The 25,871-nt window shown below is 47.0% G+C and overlaps 1 protein-coding gene across 6 annotated transcripts in view; it reads right to left on the bottom strand.

Annotated features, from left to right (window-relative positions):
• LOC119174040 (intermembrane lipid transfer protein VPS13A) overlaps positions 1-25,871 on the bottom strand; it is a 1,344,268-nt gene that overhangs the window by 840,511 nt on the left and 477,886 nt on the right. The gene's annotated exons all lie outside the window — the stretch shown is intronic.

Below are 25,871 nucleotides of genomic sequence, written 5' to 3'. Positions count from 1 at the left end.
TGAACCCTAGTGAATTCGAACTCTCATAACTTGATATACTGGTTGAGTCTTTCTGGTTACACTGTGGAGCCAATGCCTTTTTTTATGCCTTATCTTGAAAAGTTTATGCACCAAACTGTAGACATTGCAAGTGCAATAAACCCTGAAAATGTGAATCCTCAAAGCTGAGACATTATTAAAAAAGAGAAAATAAAGTGGCAATCAGTGCGAAACAAGTTGGAATGTAAGGATACAGTGCTCGAGTGATGGCAATAAGCCATAAGCTTCTTGTGCATGCCTACATGAGTGGAAACACAACCATAATAAAATTGCTACTGCTGAAAGCCATTTTGATGCAGCTTTGCACAGCAACCTTTGGTTTCTTGCCTTTCTTCAGAATACTTTGAGCTGTGTCAAAGGGCGCTTGTCCACAATACAATCATGATTCAGAAAAAGAATTGTATTTAGCTGAGAAGCTCCATGCAGAACTAGATGTGGGTCTCACTAACGAGCATATTGATTGGCAATGTGTGCAGCAGATACAGCAGGAAATTCAGTGCATTACTAAAAATGATTGAGAAAAATTTTTATAAATGCAGTTTTCATTCATAGCATAAGTTGACAAGCCAGGCAATCATGTCAAAGGCTTTTTAACTTTGCACTACTGTCAGCCGATTCAGACAATGCCCAAGCCAAATATTTACACTTTAACCCCTTTATACGAGACACGTATCAAAGAGCAGTCCCTCATAAGCCAGATCTTCACTTTCTGATGAGCCCTTCTTTCAATGCAGGCACACGCCCCTCTTTCAATGTAGGCACACTAACTTAAGGAGCAGCAAGATGGCGAATCGGGCCATTTGGATTACGTTCATAATTGAAATTTCACTGAAGCACACCAAAAACACGGGCAGAAGAGGCTGACAAGAACTGTAAGCGCTATCCTTGTCAGCCTCTTCTGTCCGCGTGTTTTTAGTGCGCTTTAACAAAATTCCAACTAAAGAGGCCCCTTGCGATATGCCTAGTATGCTGCACTATTTCTTTAGCTACTGTGCCGTTTACTGGTTGGCACAAATAACCCATGTCTTCTCCAGTGCAACAACTTTCTCGCACTATGTGGCTACTGCCTCGCTTTCTTGGCCGCTAGCACAATGTCTTGTCCATACCATGCCAATGACTTCTTAGGCCACATTTGCTAGGTAGCTTTGCTGTAAACAAAAAGGTGGTGTGTGTAGTGCACGCCTGCTGTGCAACATATGCTGTGCTTCTTGAACGAGAGAAACTCTGCACAGGAGAGCTTCTCTTCATTTTAAAGCCGACTGCATGCTTGCCTATAGCAAATACTGAGTGCACACAACAAACAGTTGCTGACTTTAATTTCCAGTCTAAATATACTTTTTGGGTTACTTAGTTTACACTTGCAGTGAAACATCACCAGCAAAAACAAAGCATCTGACAAAGAGAAACGGTATACACACAGGATGCACCAACTGAAAGTTTTGTGAGGAGGTTTATTAGCCGTTAAAGACAGCGACGAGACAGCGTCAAGAACCGTCCAGCGATCGGCACAGCAACGAACCGAAGCACGAGCCGAGAGAGACAGGCGTTGGCGATGCTTCTCGCTGCAGGCACATCTTCTTCTTCACAATCGCCCCCGCTGAAAAAGGAGCCATCCTGGCGACTTAAGAAGTTTCAGGCAAAGGCTCATGGTACGGTTTCAGTCGAGAAACATGGACGATGTCACATGCACGCCGGCGCATGTCGTCCGATCGGGAAACTGGTTCAATTAGGAAATTAACCGGAGAGGTTTTCTCCAAAACGGTGTAAGGCCCCTCGTACCGCGGGACAAGTTTCGAGGAGAGTCCCGGTGTTTGGTATGGGATGGCAAGCCACACAAGAGACCCTGGGGCATAGTTGGGATTCGGAAGAGAGGTGCTACAAGTTTCTTTCTGGCGTTGTTGTTCTTCCGAGGTGAACACACGGGCGAGCTGGCGGCACTCTTCGGCTTGTCTAGCAGCATCGGAGATAGGTGGACACTCGGAAGCATCAGGACGGTAAGGAAGTAGGGTATCAATTGTATGGGAAGGCTCACGTCCGTAAAGAAGAAAGAAAGGTGAGAATCCCGTGGTGGATTGTATTGCGGTGTTATATGCGAACGTGACGTATGGGAGAACACGGTCCCAGTTGTTGTGATTAGATGCCACGTACATTGAGAGCATATCACCTAGCGTGCGGTTGAACCGTTCCGTTAGTCCGTTAGTCTGCGGGTAGTATGCTGTCGTTTTCCGATGAATGACGTGGCATTCCGAAAGCAGAGTTTTGACGACCTCGGAAAGAAAAGCGCGGCCTCTGTCACTAAGGAGCTCTCGAGGTGCACCATGTCGAAGGATAAAGCGTTGCAAAATGAAAGAGGCGACATCCTGAGCTGTAGCGCTCGGCAAAGCGGCTGTTTCGGCGTAGCGTGTCAGGTGGTCGACCGCCACTATAATCCACCGATTACCATCTGGTGTCAATGGAAGGGGACCGTAGAGGTCAACGCCGACGCGATCAAATGGCTTGGCAGGGCATGGAAGTGGCTGCAATGCGCCAGTCGCACGTGGCAGTGTTGATTTACGTCGCTGGCAGTCAGGACAGCACTGCACGAATTTACGTACAAAATTGTACATGCCGCGCCAGTAATAGCGATGGCGAAGGCGTTCATATGTTTTGAACACTCCGGCGTGGCCACATTGCGGATCGTCGTGAAGGGAGGCGCATACTTGCGATCGTAAAGTGCGTGGAATGACCAGCAACTACCGGCGGCCATCGGGAGCGTAGTTGCGTCGATGAAGAAGTTGATCGCGGATGGCGAAATGGAGAGCTTGACGTCGGAGGGATCGAGATACTGGAAGGTTGGGCGTGCCAGATAAATATTCGATAAGAGAGGCGATCCACGGGTCACGACGTTGTTCGGTGGCAATTGATTCAAGATTTAACGATGACAAGTACTGGAGGCACGTGTTTCCGCACGTCGGATCTGGTGGCAAAGGTGAGCGGGACAGGGCATCAGCGTCAGAGTGTTTGCGTCCGCAGCGGTATACGACGCGAATGTCGTACTCCTGGATGCGGAGTGCCCATCGCGCAAGGCGGCCAGAAGGGTTTTTCAATGTGGAAAGCCAGCAAAGCGCGTGGTGATCAGTTACTAGATCGAACGGGCGGCCGTATAAGTACGGCCGAAACTTTCCAAGCGCCCACACCAGAGCCAAACACTCTTTTTCTGTCACGCTGTAATTAGTTTCGGCTTTCGTCAGAGTGCGGCTAGCGTAGGCTACAACGTATTCTGAATAGCCGGGCTTTCGTTGAGCGAGGACCGCGCCTAGCCCGACGCCCCTGGCGTCGGTGTGCACTTCGGTAGGAGCCGTCGGGTCGAAGTGGCGAAGAATAGGTGGGGAAGTAAGCAGACGGCGCAGAGTAGCGAAGGCAACGTCACACGCAGGGGACCAGGAGGTGAGGTTCACGTCACCGCGAAGAAGCTGCGTTAACGGTGACATGATAGATGCAAAATTGCGAACAAAGCGCCGGAAATAGGAGCATAGGCCTACAAAACTGCGAAGTTCTTTCATGGTCGTCGGCTTGGGAAATTCTGCGACTGCTCGAAGTTTTGCTGGGTCTGGTAATACGCCGTGCTTGGACACGATGTGGCCTAGGATGACGAGCTCGCGTGCAGCGAAGCGGCATTTTTTCAGGTTAAGCTGCAGACCAGCATTGGTCAGACATTTCAAAACGTGCCTGAGGCGAAGGAGGTGCGTAGGAAAGTCATGGGAGAAAACCACGACATCGTCGAGGTAACACAGACACATATTCCATTTGAGGCCACGTAGCGTATTATCCATAAGACGTTCAAACGTGGCAGGCGCGTTACAAAGCCCAAAGGGCATGACGTTAAATTCATGTAGTCCGTCTGGTGTAATAAATGCCGTTTTTTGGCGATCGGCTTCTGCCATTGGGACCTGCCAGTAGCCAGACCGCAAATGTAGCGACGAGAAAAATTCCGCTCCGTGAAGGGTGTCAATGGCGTCATCAATGCGCGGCAAAGGATAGACGTCCTTGCGGGTTATCTTATTCAAACGACAATAGTTCACGCAAAATCGGATAGATCCGTCTTTCTTACGCACCAGGACGACGGGAGACGCCCAGGGACTGTGAGATGGTCGAATGACGTCCCTACGAGGCATATCTTCGACTTGATCGTTGATGACGCGGCGCTCTTCAGCGGAGACACGGTATGGTCTTTGACGCAGTGGCTGGTGTAGGCTGCTGTCAACATGATGTTTGACTTGTGATGTGCGGCCCAGTTGAGGTTGCGACACATCGAACGAACTCCTAAACTCATGGAGAAGATCCAGCAGGTCGGCATGTTCGGTGGGAGTGAGAGTGTCGGCGATGGCGCTGGAAAACGTATCATTGGACGACTCCCCAAGTGCTGACAGTGCTTTTGGGTGGTCGCAGTAGTCGTCCGGGACATCAAACAAAAACGAAGGGTCGAGATCCTGCACGCGGCCGAGACATTCCCCCGCAAGCAATGTGACAGGTGTGGAAAGCGGATTGCTTACGATCATGTTGCTTCTTCCGGCGGCAAGGTCAATTGTTGCGAAAGGCAGCGGCAAAGCTCGACGACATTTGAAGATATCGGAAGGCATAAAAAGAACTGTAGCGTCAGTGTAGGCGTTGCATGAAATGGGAACAAGGGCGAAATTTCCAGGCGGAATATCGGTATCTTCAAGAACGAGCAACTTCGGCGGCTGATGAGGAGCGTCCAGTAATGGGACATCACACAAGGGCGAAAACTCAACTTCGGCGCGTGCGCAGTCAATGACGGCATTATGGCGGGATAGGAAGTCCCACCCGAAAATGACGTCATGCGAACAGACAGGAAGAACAATAAACTCCACGATGTAAAGAATGCCTTCGATGGAGACTCTTGCAGTGCAGGCTGCGAGAGGCGTTACTTGCTGTGCGCTTGCGGTGTGAAGCGACAGTCCCGAAAGCGGCGTCGTTACTTTGCGTAATAAACGGCAGAGATTAGCGGCAATAACAGAAACAGCGGCGCCAGTGTCCACAAGGGCGAAAGTACAATAACCTTCAACAGTTACTGCGACCACGTTAGCAGGAGAGGAGCGAGGGCTTAGACAGTTCGAAAACGGCGCAGTTCTTGCCTCTTGAACTGCGTTGCTTAGTTTTCCTGGTCGGAGGGTTCGGGCCGGCGACGCATGGGGGAGGGCGATCGCCGACGAGGAAAGGGTGCGCGTTGCGGCTGGAAGTCAAGGTGGTCAGTGGGGCATAGCGAGGTGGCGAGACCGGCCCGTATTGGACGAAGGGTTGGCTGCCGGGATGCGACGACCGGGCATAGTTGCCGAACGTCCGAGGTCGACGGCGGCAGTAGCGAGCAACGTGTCCGGGAGTGAAGCAGGCGTAGCAAATCGGTCGGTTATCGGGCGTCCTCCAGGAATTGGCGACTGGTGCTGCCGCCCAAGGTGCAGTATAAGCAGCCGGGTGTGCGGGCTGTGAGCGCGTGGTGTAGGGTGGTTGCGGGAGCCTACGTACAGCGTCTGCATATGTGAGCGGCGGGGCTACGGGCTGCATCTCTTGTGAAAAGGCGACAGGCGGAGCCACAGGCTGCGTTGCATAGGTTAGGGGCGCGGCCACAGGCTGAACGGCTGGCGGATAGGCGACAGGAGCGCCTACCGGCTGTGCGACAACCGGGCAGTGACCACGGCTTGATAGAGGTGGCTCGTAGTGTGCACGAGGAACAGCTCGTGCAACCTCTTCCGATATAGCCGTGCGAAGCGGGGCAGGTAGGCGGGTGGTGGTCTCGTGAGTAAAGGGCACTAGGGAAAGTTGGCGGGCGACTTCCTCACGGACGAAGACTCGGACTTGCTGAAGCAATGGTGAATTGCCGGGCATGGAGTCGAAGCTGGACAGCGACTCACCACCAGGCTGAGGCTGCCTAGTCAGAGTGCGTTGCTTTTTCAACTCGTCGTAGCTCTGACACAAGCTGACGACTTCAGAAACTGTGCTTGGATTCCTTGCCAAAAGCATTTGAAATGCGCCGTCGTCGATGCCCTTCAGTATGTTTTTGACCTTGTCGGATTCGGGCATGGTGTCATTCACACGTCGACAAAGGTCGACGACGTCCTCAATATAACTGGTAAAGGTCTCGCCAGTCTGCTGAGAGCGGACGCGCAAGCGCTGTTCTGCCCTCTGCTTGCGGACAGCCGGCCGACCGAACACTTCAGCACATGACGTCTTGAAGACGCTCCATGTGGGGATGTTGTGTTTGTGGTTATTAAACCACAATTTGGCGACGCCAGTGAGATAAAATATCACGTGGCCCAGCTTGTCGGCTTCATCCCACTTATTGTTGGCGCTCACCAGTTCATAGTGCTCGAGCCAGTCTTCGACGTCGGTCCCATCCGCACCGCTGAAGACCTTCGGCTCCCGTAGTTTAGGATGGCCAGGGCAGTTGAACTGGAGCGAAGGCGTCGATGTAGTGGCGTTGGCAGTCATGACAGGTGGTAGCGTGCGGCTTCGCAGCTCCAGGGTGTAGCAACGGGGATTAACAGCACCTTCCACCAAATGTGAGGAGGTTTATTAGCCGTTAAAGACAGCGACGAGACAGCGTCAAGAACCGTCCAGCGATCGGCACAGCAACGAACCGAAGCACGAGCCGAGAGAGACAGGCGTTGGCGATGCTGCTCGCTGCAGGCACATCTTCTTCTTCACAGTTTATTCAATCGTTGCCCAGAATATATACTTGCTATAGATGAATAAACAAAAGACAGAAAAATACAAAACATATGACAGAGCCTGAGATGCTTAATGAAAATATGCAGATAATATTGTCGGGTGCTTGTGGCAAGAAAGCAAGGAGGAAGGAAACAAGCAACAAAAGGGAGAAGGCAGGGAGGTTAACCAGAAAGACATCCGGTTGGCCACCCTACACTGGGAGATTAGGGAATGTGACTAGAAAGTTGAGAAAGAGGGAAGAGAAGGAAACAAAAAGAGAGAGATAAACAGTAAATTCACTGCAGCATGTAGAACTTCACTGCAAATCAGAGGTGTTCCCACAAACACGTCGTCCTCAAAAAACACAAGAGGGCTTTCACTGCCTTGTGGGCTGTCGAGGGATGTGAACGGTGTTGGAATAACATCTGCACAGAAAGAGGCCGATCATCCAGTAGCTGCAATGCATTGACAAGTACTTACTTATATCTCTGAGCAAATCGAGGACAGTGGCACCACAAGTTTTCGATATTTTCATTGGTACCGCAATCATTGCACTGCAACAATGATGCCGACATTTTCAATGCCTGCCGAAACACACGGCAGTAAGTGCTGCAGCTCATAGCAGTGCCATCTGTGAAAGTTTTCTGCGACAAATAATCAGGAAAATACTGCGTGAGAAACTTCCAGGCCCTCTGTGTTCCTCCTGTTGAGCCAAAATTGCGTTCAGACAAGCTTTTACATCACTCGAGCCATGTCTTGAGCCAGATCCTGCAAGCTATGCTGATGTGGTCCATCCTCCTCCACCATCGATTGAGCCAACGCCTTTCTGGCCACGACCCACTGCCGTACCTAGGTGACAACGAGATTCTGTGAGAAGACCATAGGTTCACTGAGCTGACATAAGGCCATGGTCAACCATCAGCCTATTTGCTTCCGCTGCATGGAACCAGGTCACGTTGTCTGCTCTTGCTATCATGGCAATTACAGGTTCGGCAACTTCTTCACTTCTTTCGTCACACTTCCATTCGCTTTGAAGACAGTCACACCCACAACACGGATTCCCTGACTACCAGCTAAGCAGCTCTACTGTGCCGCCAGCAGTCTCCATCACCTAGACGTCACACTTCCCCAAAGCATCAGAGCTACTTTGACGTCACAAGAGGCCGTTCATCTAGCCTGCACTAAGGAAACTGACTCCTGTGACCTCTGGGGGCAAAGTTGCCAATTGTGGAGGTGCTAAAGGGTTTCCCTTACCACCGCGAGAAGATATGATGACAGCTACGACGATGAATACAATGACAGATACTAATGCCAATGGAGTTGTACGTGACATACTTGGCATTCTCATAGACGAACATCACATGACAGCACTGGTTGGCACTAGCACCAACTCCTCAATCATGCAACAAGAGTTTACCAACCGCCTTAAAAAAAGTCAAGACACTGTGGACAGGCCGAACTTAATAAGTGCTTGTGGCTGACGACTTTCACATGTAAATGCACCGTTTAACTTTGCATAGGTGATACCATCTTCGTCACCAATTTTGTCCTGTTGCTAGAATGCTGTTAAGAGCTCACTTTGGCCATGAATTTACTTCAAGATCATGGCGCTGTTATCAACATCTCTGAATGTATGGTAAAGTTTTGCACACATCCACATGTTGACACCACCAGTAACAAACCAAACGGGCGCGTGTGGTAGCCAACAATGTGACGCTCCCACAAAGATCCTGTTGCCTTGTGTCTGTTTCATGTGGGTGGCCATACTGTAAAGATGTGATAGTGGAGAAAGTAGTTACGCTTTTCTTTATGCAAAGCATTTTCATCGCAAGAGGTGTCTTGGCGCTGACTGATGGACAGGCTGAAAGTCTCCTCATGAATTTCACCAACGAGCACTGTTAAATCCAAGAGGCACCTCAATTTTCTACTGCAATGATGTAGGCCAAGCTAAAGATTGTTTTGCTTTGCAGCTGGAAGACGCCACTGCCCCTGCCTCGACAACTTAGTCGGTGGACTTCTGTTCCAGACTGCAGCCCTCTGATAGAAAACACCTGCTTAAATTGGTACGCCAGTTAGAGACCGTTTTTTGTGTATGTCGAAGATCCAGCGAACACCTTTGACAGCTACCAGGTAGGGCTAAAATTGGCTCTAACGCAGAGTGTCGTAAGTTCTGTTTTTAGTCCGTAGTAGAATGGTGTGTACATAGAGTGTTAGTGAATTTTGAGCGCTTCAGTGCAAATTTTGTGTATTTGCTTCGTCCGTCCTTTGTATATAGAGTGTTCAATTTGCCACGCCCATCTCCACTCTCTATCAATTCAATCCCTTTGCAAGCACTTCGTCCGTCCTTTGTATATAGAGTGTTCAATTTGCCACACCCATATCCCATCTCTATCAATCCAATCTCTTTGCAAGCACTCCCGAGATAAATTGTGACATTAATTGGCAAGGTTCTACCAGAATTTTTCCATCTTCCGGCCCGGACACAGTATCATTAGGGTTTGCAAGATGGATTGAGAGAAGTTGATGGAACTGGCCAAAGACTTGGACATGAACAAGAAAGAGACGATAAAGTTTTTTAATAACGCTCAGCAACGACAGAAAAGAAAGAACAAACGAGCGTGTGAACAGTATGAGCAAGCGCATGAATAGCACGAATGAACGCTCACGGAGCAGGAAATATAAAAACTAATTTTAGAGTTGAAATTGCGTTTTAAACAAGCGAATGAAGCATCACAAGACGATACAAGTGTGATTAGTAGTACATCATCGACGGCGTCTGCCCATTTTACGTCTCCCAGAGGAAAGCCTGTCTGCCCTCACAAGTTGATGGCACCCTTCGATGAGGGAAGGGAAGACTTATATGCCTATTTGCATCTTTTCAAGAGGATTGCGGTATGGCAAGGCTGGGACAGGAGCAAGTGGGTCAATGCCTTGAGTGTTTGTCCAGTAGGAGAGGCACTGTGTGTGGCCACATGCCAGCAGAGGAGTTGCTAGACTACGATTTGGTCAAAAAACTTTATTGGAGTGATTCCGACTGACAGCAGAAGGGTTTTGGGAAAAGTTCTGAATATCTTGGCCGGAGAACCCCGAGACTGGCAAGCAGTTCGTCTGCCACCTCGCTAACTATTTTGATCGCTGAATAGAGCTGTTGTAGATAGCAAAAACATATGAAGGGGTTCGGGACAGGATAGCAACCGAACAGTTCCTGAACCGTGTAGCAGCAAGTTATCTGTTTTTCTGAAAGAGAAGAAGCTGCACACGGTAAAGAAGATGGCCAAGCAGGCGGATCAGTTTCTGAAGACCCAAGGTTAAGGAATCCTGAGAAAGGGACGAGCGAAAGCCCTAAGGAGGGGCCTTGGAATGAGACGCCAAGGAGCAAAGCAAGAGCACAGCAGCGTTTCCTGTGCGATCGACTAGGACATATAGTGAACTGCCGAGCGAGCAGTATTTCAAAAGAAACATCAGTAATCTATCAGCTATGCGAGAAAAGGGGACACAAGGCAAATTAATGCAGCTGTAGTCAGGCAAAGAGAGCATTGCATGTGCAGAAAAGAAAGTAGAGGCAGCTATTGTAACGAGAAACATGTGGACAGGTAGCAATGTGCCGGGAGCAGACGGGAAAGTGAATGGCAGACGAGTGGTTGTGTTAAGAGTATCTGGTGCAGATACAGTGATAGTCAGAAAGAGTCTAGTGAAAGAGAGAGATTTTACATGAAGAAACGGGATAGTAGTAATGGTTGCAGATCGGTCAAAGAGGAGACTACCAGTGACAAAGATAATGCTAGCCCCACTTCATTTTGTAGCAGAGATCACAGCCAAGCATATAGAAGATCTCATATACGATGTTATTTTAGGAAATAGGCCAGGAGTGAGAACGACCTGCGACCCAGTGAGGAAGGACTTCGATGCGAATCAAGCAAAACAAGGCACAGGAGACGAGAAGGCAAAGAAAAGCCCAGGAAACTCAAAGGATAGAGCGACAAGTGAAGGGCAGACAGAGGGGAAGGTGATAATCTTTGAGGGTTCAGGTGTATCCTCAGAGGAGCTCGCTAAAGAGCAGAGAAAGAATAGCACCCTGAGGTACGCAATAAACAGTGTAGCGAGAGAGGAAGATGCGAGACGATGTCAAAGGCGGCCAACAGGGCAGTGTTAGTCTCCCCACTTTATTCCAGGGCTGAAGCTGAGTGGTGGCGGCTGCCAGCGTCTGACATGCCAGGCGGGTGAACCTAAATACACAGAAATTTTAGGCATTCAACATGGCGATGTTTCTCAAGAGTAGTGAGACCTAGCTGGGGGAAGACTATTCACTGGAAAAAAATGCGTGTCATATCTCTTGCATACAAAGTGCACAGCTATTTTTTGAAGGGCTTCTAGTTTCTTGACGTCACATTTATTGTGGGGGTTCAAACCACACAACCATGCTCGAGAATGGGTTGATTAGGTGTTTTGTTGGTAAGCAGTTTAGTTGGGTGTTTCAGACAAAGGGTACAATGTAATCATTTAACCATATGGTGTAGTAGCACAATTTTCACGGGGACGAAGAGGACAAGAACACACAGTGTGGCTGCTCACCACTGTTCAGTGACACGACCGTAGTCTTCCGTCATGGGAACCAACTAACCAGAGAAATTGTCGAAGCCTTCCACATTAAAAAAAGAAAAGAAGGATGCATTAGTCAGTCATCGGTTTCCTTAAGTGACCGAGAAGCCAGCTACCTCGAAGGACTTAATTGAGATCAGTGTTTGCATGTGTCATACTCTCCTTTTTGTCGTTTCAAAATTTTGGTTTCAAACACGTGTGAATTCCCTCAAAATTTTTTTGGTTTTTTTGATTTGATGTTACCCAGGGCTGTTTTTAGTTATGTCATCTTAAAGTGTAAGCGTAACTGCCGTGTACTATCGCTTGAGTTTGCGCAAAAGCTTCTGTTGGCAATGATTCAATGTACGTAGTTCTTTTCTGTGTCGCTAGGGTTATGGGTTATATATGATGTGCTGCTTCTGAAATAAAATTAGTTGCGAGTGTAGCGAGTGTCGTGTGTTCTTGTCCTCTTCGTCCCCGTGAAAATTGTGCTACTACACCATATGGTTAAATGATGTCTCACCAACTAGCCCAGCTCTCAACCCTACGGTACAATGTAAATAACCTAAACTTTTAAGGTGTTCAGTGCATGTGAAATTAATATGCTTGGACCATAATAAATTATGTGTCATAAGGATACCAGGTTACTTAAATTTGGACACCCTGCACCAACTAACATTGTTGAAACTGTAGTCAAATGTCAACAGGCATGAACATCTGGTAAGTAACATAATGACACTCTTGGAGAAGTTAACATTCATTTGCCAAGATTTGGACGAGCTACAAAAATGAGAAAGCAAGTTGTTAAGGATGGAATGATCCAGTGTATATCTAACAGTATGATACAGGACGCAGTCATCTGCGAAAAGGCGTATTTTCACCAAAGTGTTCAAGGGTAGGTCATTTATGTAAAGCAGGAATAAGATCGGTTCTAGCACAGAACCCTGGGAAACTCCTGATCAAACTGGCATCGAAGGCGAGTTAGTAGAGTTTAAGCACACATATTGCGAATGCTGCAAAAGAAAGTTAGATATCCAGCCAACCAATGATGCATTCTTTAGTATAACAAACAATTTGTGCAACAGCTTGGGGTGTGACACAGTGTCAAATGCTTTGGAAAAATCAATGAATATCAATGAACCTGATCACCTATGTATAAAGAGCTGCTGATGTGAACAAATTCTGTCAGTTGAGTAATGGTGCTAAGACCACGTCTGAAACCATGCTGAGAAGTGCTCAGAATTTTGTTTGTTTTAAGGCATTCCATGATGTGTTTGAATATAATATGCTCTATAATTTTACAAGAATGTCCTGTTAAATAGATGGGTCTGTTATTACCTAATAATTGAGGGTCACCTGATTAAAGAGAAAATGGAAGAACATTTCCACGACAAAAAAAGTGTTGCTGACGAGAAACACTTTTTCAAAATATCTGTCAGGTATCTGTTACACCAAAGAGCATATCTAACAAAGAAAGCTGTCGGGATGCCGTCAGGACCGTATGATTTCTTGGTGTCTAAGTTTAAAAAGAGACTGATTGTCTAAGTTTAAAAAGAGATTGAGTACGACACTGACACGTCGTCAATTTCAGGATGAGATTCTCAATGAAAAGCAGGAATGTCCCGAGTTGTCAGTCGTAAATACTGAGTGGGAGCAGGTGTTGAAGGCTGATGCAATTATTTTCAAATCAGAAACACTGCAAGATTCTCAATTGTCATAATGTTGGATGAATAACCAAATGGAAGGATAGCCTTCCAGAATTTGCAAATATGTGCTTTCATGAGCTTCATCAAGGTAACCTTGTAGTAATGATCTTTAGCCAGCTTTATTTTAGTAAATAGTTCGTTTTTGGCGCTGACAAACTGTTGAAGCTTTGTCGAGTCACCAGAGTGCCTTGATCGACGTACTCTGGCCACACTACGTGATAAATGCAAGATGTCTCTAGTCATCCAGGGTAGTTCAATGTTTGCCTTCGAAAAAAGCAGATAATTTATTGACATCACTGGTAGTGTTATTTAGTTCAAATTTTTGAACTTAGTCACAAAGGGCTTCGTAGTTGTTTAATCATCAGCGCGGTTAATATCAGGGAACATGCAGTAAGTGCAATGACATTTTAGGACGATACCTAAAACAGAGAACAATACAGCTTTATGATCCGATATTTTATCAACAATATCACATTCAAAGCCGGACATAGGAATGCAGTGACAAAAATTAGATCAAGGACAGCACCACCAACGAGTCAATTCCTGAAAAATTTGGTGAAGGTCACATGACAACAAAATATTGAGCAGCTCTCTTTCGATGGATACTTGGTGTTTACTGAATGTCATAGATGACCAGTTTAGAGCAGGAGCATGAAAATCAACCATGCAAATAATGTTAGGTGCTGAAGTAACGTAAGTTTGTAGAAATTCGTCAATGTTATGCAAATGTTCAGTATCAACACAAGGCAGGTGGTAAGCGATTCCGACAATCAAGAACATATTTTCTAAGTGAACCTTGCATCACAAGGACTCAGTATTTGGTGGGGCACAAAGCACAGAAAACTCGAGGTGAGACCAAAAGAATAGGGCAACACCACCACCTTTCCCCAATTTTCTCTCTCTCCGAACCACATTGTAGCCAGGGAGGGCTATTTCAAAATCATTAACTCCATCGTGCAACCAAGCCTAAGTAATACCGATAATGCGTGGGGCATAACAAGAGACCAAGAAAAGAAATTTGTAATAATTACTGACAACATTTGTGGCATTGATATTGTGGATATTTGGTGGAGGTGGAACGTTCCTTGTCTTCACCATGAAGCTTCGCACTGGCCGCATCATTCAGTCGCCGGCAATGGCTACCAATGACAACAGCCCATCAGCGTCTCCATCTGTAGCTCCAGCCACTACATACCTGACAATGCCCTACCCCTGTGATCCCAGTACATTCTCCACACAACCTAAGCTTCATGTTTACAATTGGCTTTGTATATACGAGCATGTTAGCCAGACACACCGATGGGACCCTACCATGATGCTCGCCAACGTAATATTTTACTTGGACGGCACCCCATGTGTCTGGTTCGACGCCTATGAGATTGAGCTCACCAGCTGGGATATCTTCAAGGAGCAACTACAGGACATCTTTGGGGACCCGTTCAGTCGCCAAATGGAAGCGCGAAAAAAACTTGCCACTTGTGTGCAGTCCTCAATTGAGTCGTATATCTCGTACATACAGGACGTGCTTGCGTTGTGCCGAAAAGTGGACGAGCAAATAACAGAGAGTGACAAGGTGGGCCACATACTCAAGGGCATCGTGGACGATGCCTTCAACATGCTTGTGTACAACAACGTCATGACCATAGATATGATTATCAAGGAATGCCGCCGCTTCGAAACGGCCAAAAGCCGCCGTGTTCTGCCTCAGTTTACGCGACTACTAAACACGCATGTTACATCAACCTGCACCAATCTCGGTGCTGCACCACCCATGCAGGACAGTCTGATACGTATAGTTCGACGGGAGCTTGAGGCGTCAAGTTCAGCGTCATTTCCTCAACATTGGCTCGACCATGGCACCACACAAATGCCTCTGGCGGTCTTCGTTATTAAAGCCGTCATGAGGCAGAAAATTGCAAAGCTCGGTTTTCTGGGTCCTGCTCTGTCTCCCAACCCACCTCCTGACCAATGACAATAAATTCACCACGCCATGACTCACATTTTCTTCTGCAATTCCGCAATCCGACGGAATGGAGAACTGCAGACGACAAACCGATCTGCTTCCGCTGCCACCGAGTTGGCCATATCTCCCGCTACTGCCACAGCACTTGGACGCCCTCAAACTGGAGCCCATTTTTTTCTTCTCGCCCATACGAGGACTCCGGTCGGTACTCACCCAGTCGTGTGTACCCTCCTCCAGACGTCACTACCTTCTTCCGATCCCTACCACATCTTCTTGCGAATATTGCAAACTTTGGGAGAAGTGTCTTCTGAAATCAGGAATTCAGTGTTTTTAAATTTATAACAATTTTTCAGCCCAGTCACCTTCATGATGACAGGACATAATGACAGGACATGAGCTGCCTCTAGCATTACTCCCAAGCCTATGGTACCTTTCCATGCGAGCTAGGGCATGCAATCTTAATAATGTTGTGGAACCACCTGGAAACGTTGGCAGAAAGTTTCTATTGACTCTCGCCGGGGCCTTCGTTAAGACCATGAAAAATAATATTGTTCCTACGTGATCTGTTTTCTAAGCTGTTCTTGCTAGACAGAGTTGATATGGTGCTCTTCAATTGATAAATTTGAGTATGCATGTGATTGTTAGAAGACAGCACACCACCTGATGCTGATGGTGATTCCAGTGAACATACACGAGCTTCCACAGCTTCAAACCTCGAGTCAGTTTCTCAAGTCAGTTTCTTTTGACCAATCAGGAGTTCAGTGAACATTTCCACAATGACTGTTGAATAATAAGATCTCTCAACTGCGGTTCTGCCGTGGCATCTCGCTGAGAACAGGTGTTAGGACCAGGGTTAGATTCCACATCACAGCTTAGTAAAAGTCTGCGGGTGACATTTGAAAGTATACAGTACAATGAAATGTAAACAACACCGTGGTAGCGATCATGTGGGTAAGGAAACAGCAGCATACAATGATCATCATAACGAATGCGCCGAGCATTGGCAAGGTAACATACCTGCGTGATGAACAGAGAGCACATTAAGATGACGCCCACATTGCTGTTGCTTTGCCCACTGATGAAGGAATCCATCGGGGACACTTTTATAGCTGTAAACCATGTAGTCGTCGAGCTGTGTCTGTCGGTAATTGGACCATTGAGTGCAGCGTAATTGGACCATTGAGTGAAGCAGCATTTGCCCAATGGTGCATTTTTTTTAACGCTAAGCTTTATTGTGCGATAACAACATGGGCATTCGTGGCATGTTTTTGCCGTCGCTGTCATATCTCGTATAAAGTACCATTCGATAACATGCTCCTGCCCATCGTATGCTGTACTCGTGCGACACGGGTAAATACGCCTTACTGACTTAACCTTAATTCAACTTAACCAAATATATAATTAGCCGGCTCATCTATGCCTAGAGGGCACATGCAATAACGTCACCCCACTCAGGATGCTTGCCATCCAAACAGAGAGGTGCCACCCTGCCTGTCTTGAACGAGCATGTAAAGCCACGAAGGAAGGTAGGGTGGGGGGGGATGTCGCTTGGGCAGAAATTGAAAACATTGCCTATAAAGGTACTGGCAGGCGTTCTAGCTCGGCAGCGAACAGTGGGCGGCTCGCATATACTATGTGCTGCATGTGCTCTCATCGTGGAAAGAGTGCGCAAAAAGTGTTGCTCTCCCTGGCATGGCCCTATTCTCTTACAGGAGCATTTTGTAGAGTTGCGTTAAATAGGATCTAAAAGAGCTGGCTTCGAGCCTCAGTTCGTATAACATTACAATATTTGTTCCTATCGCATCCATTTCTAACCTTTTGCAGTGGAAGTGTAACTTCATAAAGAGGCCCTGCTACACTTTTTGATCATGGTCAGAAAACACTGCCGATCAGTAGTAGAGGCTCCCGAGAACACACGAGCCAAATATTATAGCGCAGCACACGTTCTAGAATTCACAATAAGTTATCAAAGTCATCTAGAAATCGCCTTTTCTTCTCTCAAAAAATGATGAAATACACTCAAAAATCGCTCGTAGAAGGCCATCTATCAATCATTGGCTGATTTGAACATAAGGCACTCAGTTGTTACGGGGATCCTCGCAAAAAGTCGCGACTTGTCCACAAGTGCGCGCGCAATCACACGAAAAAAGCTGAATATTCAATAAAAAAAAATTTTAAATGATCAAGTTCACGAGGCGTTCATGACGTATTTTTTTTATCTCTGCCATCCCTCCCTGCTTAGCCTCCAGTGCTTTTGCCGGGACGAAAGAAGAGAGAATGCGATTGCAACCTGGCACAATTCTTTGTAACTCTGCTGGTACTCAACCGATTCTTAAATTTTTATGGCATTGAACTCATGAGAAAATAAGTTGTTTTAGTGAATCAATTCTATGGTTACTTAAGAAAGTGTTTCAGGGTCCTTTTAAGCTATGTACTGCATTCTTTTTTTTTAATGACCTGAAGAGACGAACGAAAGCCGCGTAGTTGATAAGCGCCGAATAATGGAGCACAGCAGTGATATCACCAGGAATACACGCGTGCACTCTATGAGCAGTCCTGTGCTCTCTTTTTGCTAGACTCTTCTTCTAAGAAGCGGACACCGCCCCCTTCTTTGAGCACGGTCACCGTCATCCTTTTCTGCTTTTGTTAATGCTGCCATCAAGTCATAAAAAAAATCACAGTAATGGTATACGAAGTAATGATGGCAACTAACTCTTTCTGATTTGATATTGCTTAATGCTACAAAACATTGGTGTAAGAGTATAATGGCATACAAGGGCAAGATGCTTTTTTTTTGCGCAGTCTCTTTACATTAAGAGCACAGCACTGGATGAGTTTACAAGCCTTAGGTACTTATGCCTGCTGAGTTAGCGCATCAGGGATCGCGGTCTAACCCTTACGATCAATGTTAGCAGCTGCTGCACGAGCGATCACTGCCTCAACGAAACCGAAACTATAACGACTTCTGAGACTGAAAACACAATGTTTCAGTCGGGTTTTCGGGCATGGGGCTTAATGGCTGTCGCACCTTGTGGTTACATTTGGGTGCCACAATGCAGTACGGTACTCATAAACGAGTTTGGCACAACAAAGGTAATTCAGCGTAGAATGACACAAATGAACAAGTTTGGCACACAACGGCACAAGTGGCGCAGCTGTTCCACAACTGTGCACTCCCGAGATAAATCGTGACAATCATGGCGTAATTTCCTGCACCATGCGACAAAAAGACAGTGAGACGCTTATTATGGCTGTGCACCCAATAGTACTGATGATTTAACGAAGACTTTTTGACTATTGCGGCGATATTGACACGACTCACACATGCGGACGTTCCTTTCCTTTAAGGGTGCGCAGGAGCAAATGGCATTCAATAAACTGTGTCAACGCCTGTGAACACCTCCAGTTGATGCGCATTTCGACCAGGAAGCCCCCACAGCATTTCACACTGGTGCCAGCAGTTTCCGTCTGGGTGCGGTTCTGGTGCGGTGGCAAGCTGGCTGCGAAAAAGTAATAGCCTATGCCAGCAGAACTCTCTCTCGCATTTAGGAGAACTACTCAACTACCGAAAAAAAGTATCTCGCCTTGGTGTAGGTGGTTATCGAATTTCTCTATTACTTGTATGGCCGCTCATTCGAGGTTGACAGTGATCCTCACTCTCTATGCTGGCTCACCAACCTGAAAGACTCATCTGGCCAATTGGCGCACTGGAGTCATAGGATTCAAGAGTTCGACATGACCATCATCTACAGATCCGGGCAGAAGCATACCGACTCCAACTGTTTTTCACGGTCAACAATCGAGCCTGCTGCTCCTAACGACAATAATGACGCTGCATTCTTGGCAGTTGTCAACACGACCGCAATTGCCCAAAAGCAGTGCGGTGACCCAGAGCTGCTATCACTTACTGAGTACTTTGAAGGACGAGGTGAAAACATGCCACAGTTATTTGCTAGAGGACTGTCACCTTGTTACTTGCGAAACGACAATCTCTATAAAAAAAACGTCTCCCCAACCAGTAGCGCACACTTGCTCATCGTGCTTGCCTCTCTTGGAAAAAATTATGGAAACGTGCCATGATGAAGCCACTTCTGGTCATCTAGGCTACACCCGAACATTGTACTGACTGCGATGCAAGTACTACAGGCCAAAGCTAACTGCTGTTGTGAAACATCACGTGGAAACTTGTACCAACCACCAAAGAAAATACGTGAAAATTTGTACCAACCACCAAAGAAACAAAGTGGCCCCTGAGAGCCAGCCGATCTCTTATATCTAGTCAAAGCACCGGCAAAGCCATTCACCTAAATTGGGATAAATTTCCTGGGCCCATTTCCAACTTCGACCACAAAGAACAAATGAATTATTGTGGGCACTGATTACCTCTCTCGGTATGTGGTGAATAAAGCTATGTAGCATAGCAGAGCAGCAGAAATCGCTAAATTTATCACAGAAAACATCTTACTTCAGCATGGTGCTCAACAGGAGGGATCACAGAAGAACTACCTTCATTGCAGAACTTTTGGAGTCGATTCTCAGGGACAGCGGTACAGCTCACCGGGGAACAGCTGCATACCGTTCACAAACAAACTAACAGAGCACCTCAATAAGACCCTCACAGACATGCTTTGTGTGTACGTTGACACAGAACATAAAAACTAGGATCAGATATTGCCTTATGTGACTTTTCCTAACAATACCGCTCGACAAAAAATCACTGAAATGACACCGTTCAGCTTGATTCATGGTCGCAAACTCATGACAACGTTGGACGCCGTGTTGCCGCATGAGTGTGACAGCATCCCTACAGACGCCGAAGAATTGACTCAGTGTGCCGAGGAAGCCGAACAGCTTGTGCGCGTGTGCATCTGTCATCAGCAACATCAAGATGGGAAACAGTATTGCCACGTCGAGGAAGGGAGCAGACTGTAGGTAAAAGATTAAACTGTTTATTTCGCCAAACTTGTGGTCGGTCAACAAAAAATCAGAATGCAGCGATACACACTGGCACTAATAGCAGTGAACTGACCGTACCTTGTCGATCAACTGACAAGTGACGAAGCGCATCGGCATTTATACATGTGCCATCAAATATCCAAGCCTTAACACTGGTTGTGACGAAGCTCTGGAATAATCTTGATTATTCATGTCTTCCACACAATCTTAACAGAACAACCTACATTAATGACAAATCTTTTGCAACAATGATGAGCGGTCCTGACAGACTTTGAGGATGAAAACCAAATGAAACAAAAATGAAAATAAGAAATGCGATTGGCATTGCGCCCCTCTAAAAAAACATTATCCCGATGCTTAAAACAGAACACGAGAGGAAACAAAAAATGAACAAAAAATGACATATGACAATACATGAACAAAAAATGACAATACAGCAAGAAAGTACAAGCGATAAAGTCCAATCATAAACAAAAACAACAAAAAAATACAGTTTTTAAGTTCATTAACGCGCAAGAAACGGCTTTTGGCGCATGGCATGTTCAAATGACTTCAGGCCGTGCTCGCTGCTGATGAGAGTTTTTGACGCCGTCGCGGACAACCTCATAGTTGAGTGTCCTGAGACGTCAAACTACTTTGTACGGTTTAAAGTACCCGAGCAGAAGTTTTCAACCAAGGCCACCCACATCGACGCATTGGCGTCCATACCAAAATGAGGTAGCCGGGCTGGTATTTCGCTTCCACAAAGCTTCGCTGAAGATTGTAGCAGAGGCGGCCAGTCGTCTGCTGATTTTTGATGCGCAGGTGGGCAAGTTGACAAGCTTCTTCAGCACGATAAAGGTAGACGGTGGCGTTGAGGTTGTCTTTGTCAGCAACGCTGGGAGGCATGGCATCGAGCTTGTGGACGGATTCCTTCCATAGACCAATTTGTATGACAAAATCTGCGTCGTGTCTTGCATGGCCAAGTTGTATGCAACGGTCACGTACAGAAGAATGGCATCCCACGTCTTGTGTTCGAAGTCCGACGTACGTGGTCAGCATGTCGGGGATTGTCTTGTTTAGCTGCTCGGTGAGGTCGTTGGTCTGTGCTTGGTACGCTGTCGTCTAGCAGTGGCTTGTCTGACTATATACCAAGATCGCCACAGTTAACTCTGCAGTGAAGGCCATGCCTCTGTCAGTGATGAGGACCCATGGGGCTCCATGAAACAGGACAATGTGTTCAAAGAAGAACTTCGCCACCTCTGTGGCATTGGCTCTCGGTATGGCCCTTGTTTCCTCGTAACAGGTAAGATAGTTGGTGGTGAAAATGATTCATCTATTTCAGCAAATCGACGTAGCAAACGGTCCCAGTAGGTCCTTGCCAATTCGCTGGAATGGTCAGTGAGGTGGTTCAATCGGCTGAAAGAAGCCTGCTGATGTGGTCGGCAGTGCCTTTCTTTACTGACCGTCTCAGTATGTCCTGATGTAACGAACGACGTCGGCACACAGTCGGGGCCAGTAGTACTTTTCCTGTATTCTTGTGAGTGTTCAGAAAACACCAAGGTGCCCAGGCGTCGGGTCGTGGTGTAGAACCTGGAGGACTTCTGGTCTCATCACTGAAGGAACCACGAAAAGGTGTTTGGCTCGAAGGGGTGAGAAGTTCCTTTAGGAAAACTTTGTTCCACAGAAAGAATGGGGACCAGTCCTCTCTTAAATACTTTCTGAACAGTTTTACTGTTACCCTCAAGGTATTCTACAAGGCTCCCGAGTTCCGGTTCAGCTCGTTCGCTCAGTGAAGTCGCTGGCACTTCTGATTCCCAAGAAGCAGTCATCATCCTGGTCGTCCTGCGGCAGTGGTTCGACGAGATGAGGGGCATAAAACAGCCAGTCGGTCACAGAGTGCTTACTTCCAGACTTGTAAACAACGGAAATGTCGAATTTCTGAGGTCTCAGGCTCCACCATGCGAGGCATCCCGATGGGTCTTTCAAGTTTGCTAGCCAACACAATATGCGGTGGTCGCTCAGAACACTGAAGGGCCAGCCGTAGTGGTAGGAGCAGCTTTGATATAGCCCAGATGATGGCAAGGTACTCTTTTTTTATTGCAGAATACGTAGTTGGTCTTTGCCTTTGATAGTGGCTTACTAGCATAACTGATGACTCTTTCCAGTCCATTAGTACTCGGCAAAATAACAGTGCCAATTCCTACACTGCTTGCCTTGGCGTGTATTTTTGTTGTGGCAAAAACATCGAAATACGCAAGTAACCGAGGTGCCTGCCGACGTTTTAGTTCTTGAAATGCTTCCTCCTGTGGCATTTCCCACTTGAATGCCATGTCGGTCCTGGTAAGGCTAGTGAGTGGCTCAGCAATGCAGACAAAGTGTTTAATAAACAGCCTGTAATAGCCACACAGGCCAAGAAATCAATGCACAGCCTTCTTGTCGTTAGGTGGCGGGAAGGTGGCAATGAAAGCCGTTTTCGGCAGACTGGGGCGAACTTCAGACTTGCTGATGACGTGGCCCAGGATAAAAAGCTCCTCATAGGCAAAGCGGCACTTTTCTCGCGTCAGGGTGAGTCCAGAGGTTTTGAATGCTTGCAGAGCAGCTTCGAAGTGCCGGAGGTGTTCCGCAAAGTTTGAGAAAAACACCACGACATCATACAGGTACACGGAAAGTCTGCCACTTCAAGCCGGCCAGTACTGCATCCCATAATGCATTGGAAGGTAACGGGGGTCAAGCAAAGACTAAAAGGCATGGCTCTGAACTCTAAGAGGCCATCTGGTGTCACAAAAACAGTCTTTTCTCGGTTTCTTGTCAACGTCGATTTGCCAGTTGCCTGTTTCATTTGCCAGTTGCCTGTTTCATTTGCCAGTTGCCTGTCATCTATTCGTCAGAGGAGATACACATACTTTGTTACTTTGTTTAGGTGATAATAGTCAGCCCAAAAACATTGAACTTCACAATTCTTCACCAAGACCACAAGAAACGCCCAGGGACTCTTCGACAGCTAGATCTTCATGTTCTCGCGTCAAAACTTCATAAGGGCTCTGGGGATTGGTAGGGTACTTTGTTCTGTTATGCTACAATGTTTTCTAACTGGAGTCTGTCAAATTTTTGATGACATCGAGAAGCACTCTTTGAATTGCCGGAGCAGAGTTATGAACTGGTCTTGCTTGTGCTTCAGAAGGCTCGAGTTAATGTCGAAATTGGGATGGGATCGCCGATTCCTAGAGGCAGGTTTGAAAGTATTGAAGAGGGCAATATGCTACAATGTTTTCTAACTGGGGTCTGTCAAATTCTTGATGACATCGAGAAGCACTCTTTGAATTGCCGGAGCAGAGTTATGAACTGGTCTTGCTTGTGCTTCAGAAGGCTCGGGTTAATGTCGAAATTGGGATGGGATCGCCAATTCCTAGAGGCAGGTTTGAAAGTATTGAAGAGGGCAAAAGAAAAGCTAGCGTCAATGAATCCATCCATGTAGCTGATCGTCGTGCCAACGTTGAGGAGCCTGTATTCTTGGATGAAGTTTGTCACCATTACATTTGCTTTCCTCTGACTCAGCTTGGCAATGCCTCTTGCAACAGAAATCTGACAGCTAATAAACAGGTGCTTGTTGCCCTCAGTTATGCCTTCCAGGTCTGTGGGAGTTGCAGTGCCTACAAAAACGATGATGCTTGAGCATGACGGAATGACGACTTCATCTTCCAGCACATTCAGTGCGTGATTCCTTGGTGCTGTAGGGGTCAGTAGCATGTTTTCTGAGATTAGTGTTATTGATTCAGACCTCAGGCCGATGACAGCACTATGTTGACGTAGAAAGTCTATCCCAAGTATCACATCAATGGAGCAATCTTGTAGGACTACAAAAATCGCAGGATAAGTCTGGTTATCGATGGTGACTCTTGCTGTGAAGACTCCAGTCGGTGCTATTAAAGGACCTCCACCAGACCAAATTTTGGGGCTTTGCCATGCAGTCTTCACTTGCTTCAACTTCATCGCTAAAGGCCCACTGACGACAGAATAGTCTGCTCCAGTGTCGACGAGAGTGGTGACATGGTGGCCATCGAATATTATGTTGAGGTCGCTGGTTCGTTGTTGTGCATTGCGGTTGGGTCGTGGCGTCGAATCACGGCTACGTTAGTTTGTTTCACTGCTTCCACATTGCGTTCTCAGGTCTTCTTCTGGCCACAGAGTTTCGACGTAAAGGCTCTGTTCAGCATGCGACGCATTCTTCAGGTGTCGTTGCAAAGTCGGCGTCAGAGGATCTTCAGTAATTTATGTACAACAACTGCACCTCCATCGGTTGCTGCCCTTACTTTTTTAGGGGAAAAGCTTCTTAAGGCGTGCATCTGTCCATCTTTTGTTGTTGTCATACGTAGCCACCGGCATGCGAGATGGAAGATGGTGGTACTTATAGTGTTCACTAGATGGATGCACAAACAGACAGACATACTAGCGGACAGAAAGATGGACGGATGCTGGACGTAAGGAAGCATGGACAGTCGCATGGATGGATGCACAAGTGGTTGCACGGACGAATGGAAGCAAGAACGAATGGACATACGAAAGCACAGATGGGCTGACAAGCTGACGGACGCTTCAACCCCCTCATCACCATTCACTCTGTGGAAATGTCGTGATTTTTGCTTTATACGGACTAGGTGACCGGCCCCAGTTAGAGCCAGTGTATTGCCGGCGATGCGGTGACATGTAGCGTCTGGGTGAAGGTAAACGAGAAAATGGTGTCCTCTGCACTCTGGCGAAATAGTCGACAATTTCAAGTGATCATTCGCGCCACTGTAGAGGGGACGCATCGATGTCAAAACCATGTCGTCCTATCTAGCGGTACTTGTGGCAGCAGTACATGTGCCCGGCTTCACCACAGTGGTAGCATAGTGGGCTGTGATCAAGTGCGCGCCACATGTCAGTCTTCCTGGGAGCATAGCGCTGGGAGGCAGGTAGGCAATGTGACATCCATGGTGGTGGCAGCGGAGTCTGGGGGCGGAGCTGTGGTGGAGCAGCATTCTGATGTGGCCTTGGAGGAGCGTCTTGGCAGACTAAAGCGTTCTAGCTCCTAGATTCTGCTTCAGGTTGCAGTGCATTGGGGATTCCAAGGGATTGCCAAACTTTCCCATGGACAATGTCAGAGATTGAATTAACTTTAGGCATCGGCGACAGTAATAGCGTGCGCACCTCCTCCCGCACAATTGCTCGGATAAAATTCGTGCAGGTATTGGGGCAACAAAGCGCATTGGCATAATCGCAATGTTCATAAACTGTCGCGCCGCCTAGCCGAATTCGAGACCCTTCTATCAAAGCTGATCAGTAGGCAGACGCTCCCAATGCTTCCTAGCTGTTCCTTTGGCAATGCTAGCCGCAGTGTTAACGCATTGGCAAGAAATGAACACAAACCACTTTGTATGTTTTGTGCATCAGTGAATATACTGGACTGTCCATGACACGATAAATTTAATTGGTTCTTGCGAGACGCGAAGTTTTCGTGAAAATACGTGGCAAGTCGCGTTTTCGATTATATTCCACAGAGTACACATATCAGCTTCGTGAGATTTTCTGCAGTCACTTTAGATAGGTAAATTTTATCATCCGACCATTCCGGTTAAAACACGCCTTGTTTTAAGTGCCTGTAGCATTCGTCAGTGGTTTTGTAGCTAATGAATTCCATAACATTCATTGTCTGCGGAAAGTAGCGCAGGCTCGCAATTTACGCTTCCAAACATTCGCCTACTGCGCCACTTGTTTTTTACGTTTGTTGATAGATGGCAGCACACTACAAGCGATTCCTTTCTTGCCGGATATCAAAGCGAAATGATCTCCGCACCCTCAGTTAAACATGGTGAGCGACGCCGTGTGGGTGTTGTGCGTGGTGAATGGTCGATGCGTTGTTGCTGCTATCGAAGACATTTGGCGGAGAGAATTCCCCAGAATAC

This window comes from Rhipicephalus microplus, chromosome 5, assembly GCF_043290135.1.
Source record: "Rhipicephalus microplus isolate Deutch F79 chromosome 5, USDA_Rmic, whole genome shotgun sequence".
Taxonomy (NCBI): Eukaryota; Metazoa; Arthropoda; class Arachnida; order Ixodida; family Ixodidae; genus Rhipicephalus; species Rhipicephalus microplus.
Note: the sequence above shows the minus strand (reverse complement) of the source record. Positions and strands in the feature narration are given on the sequence as shown.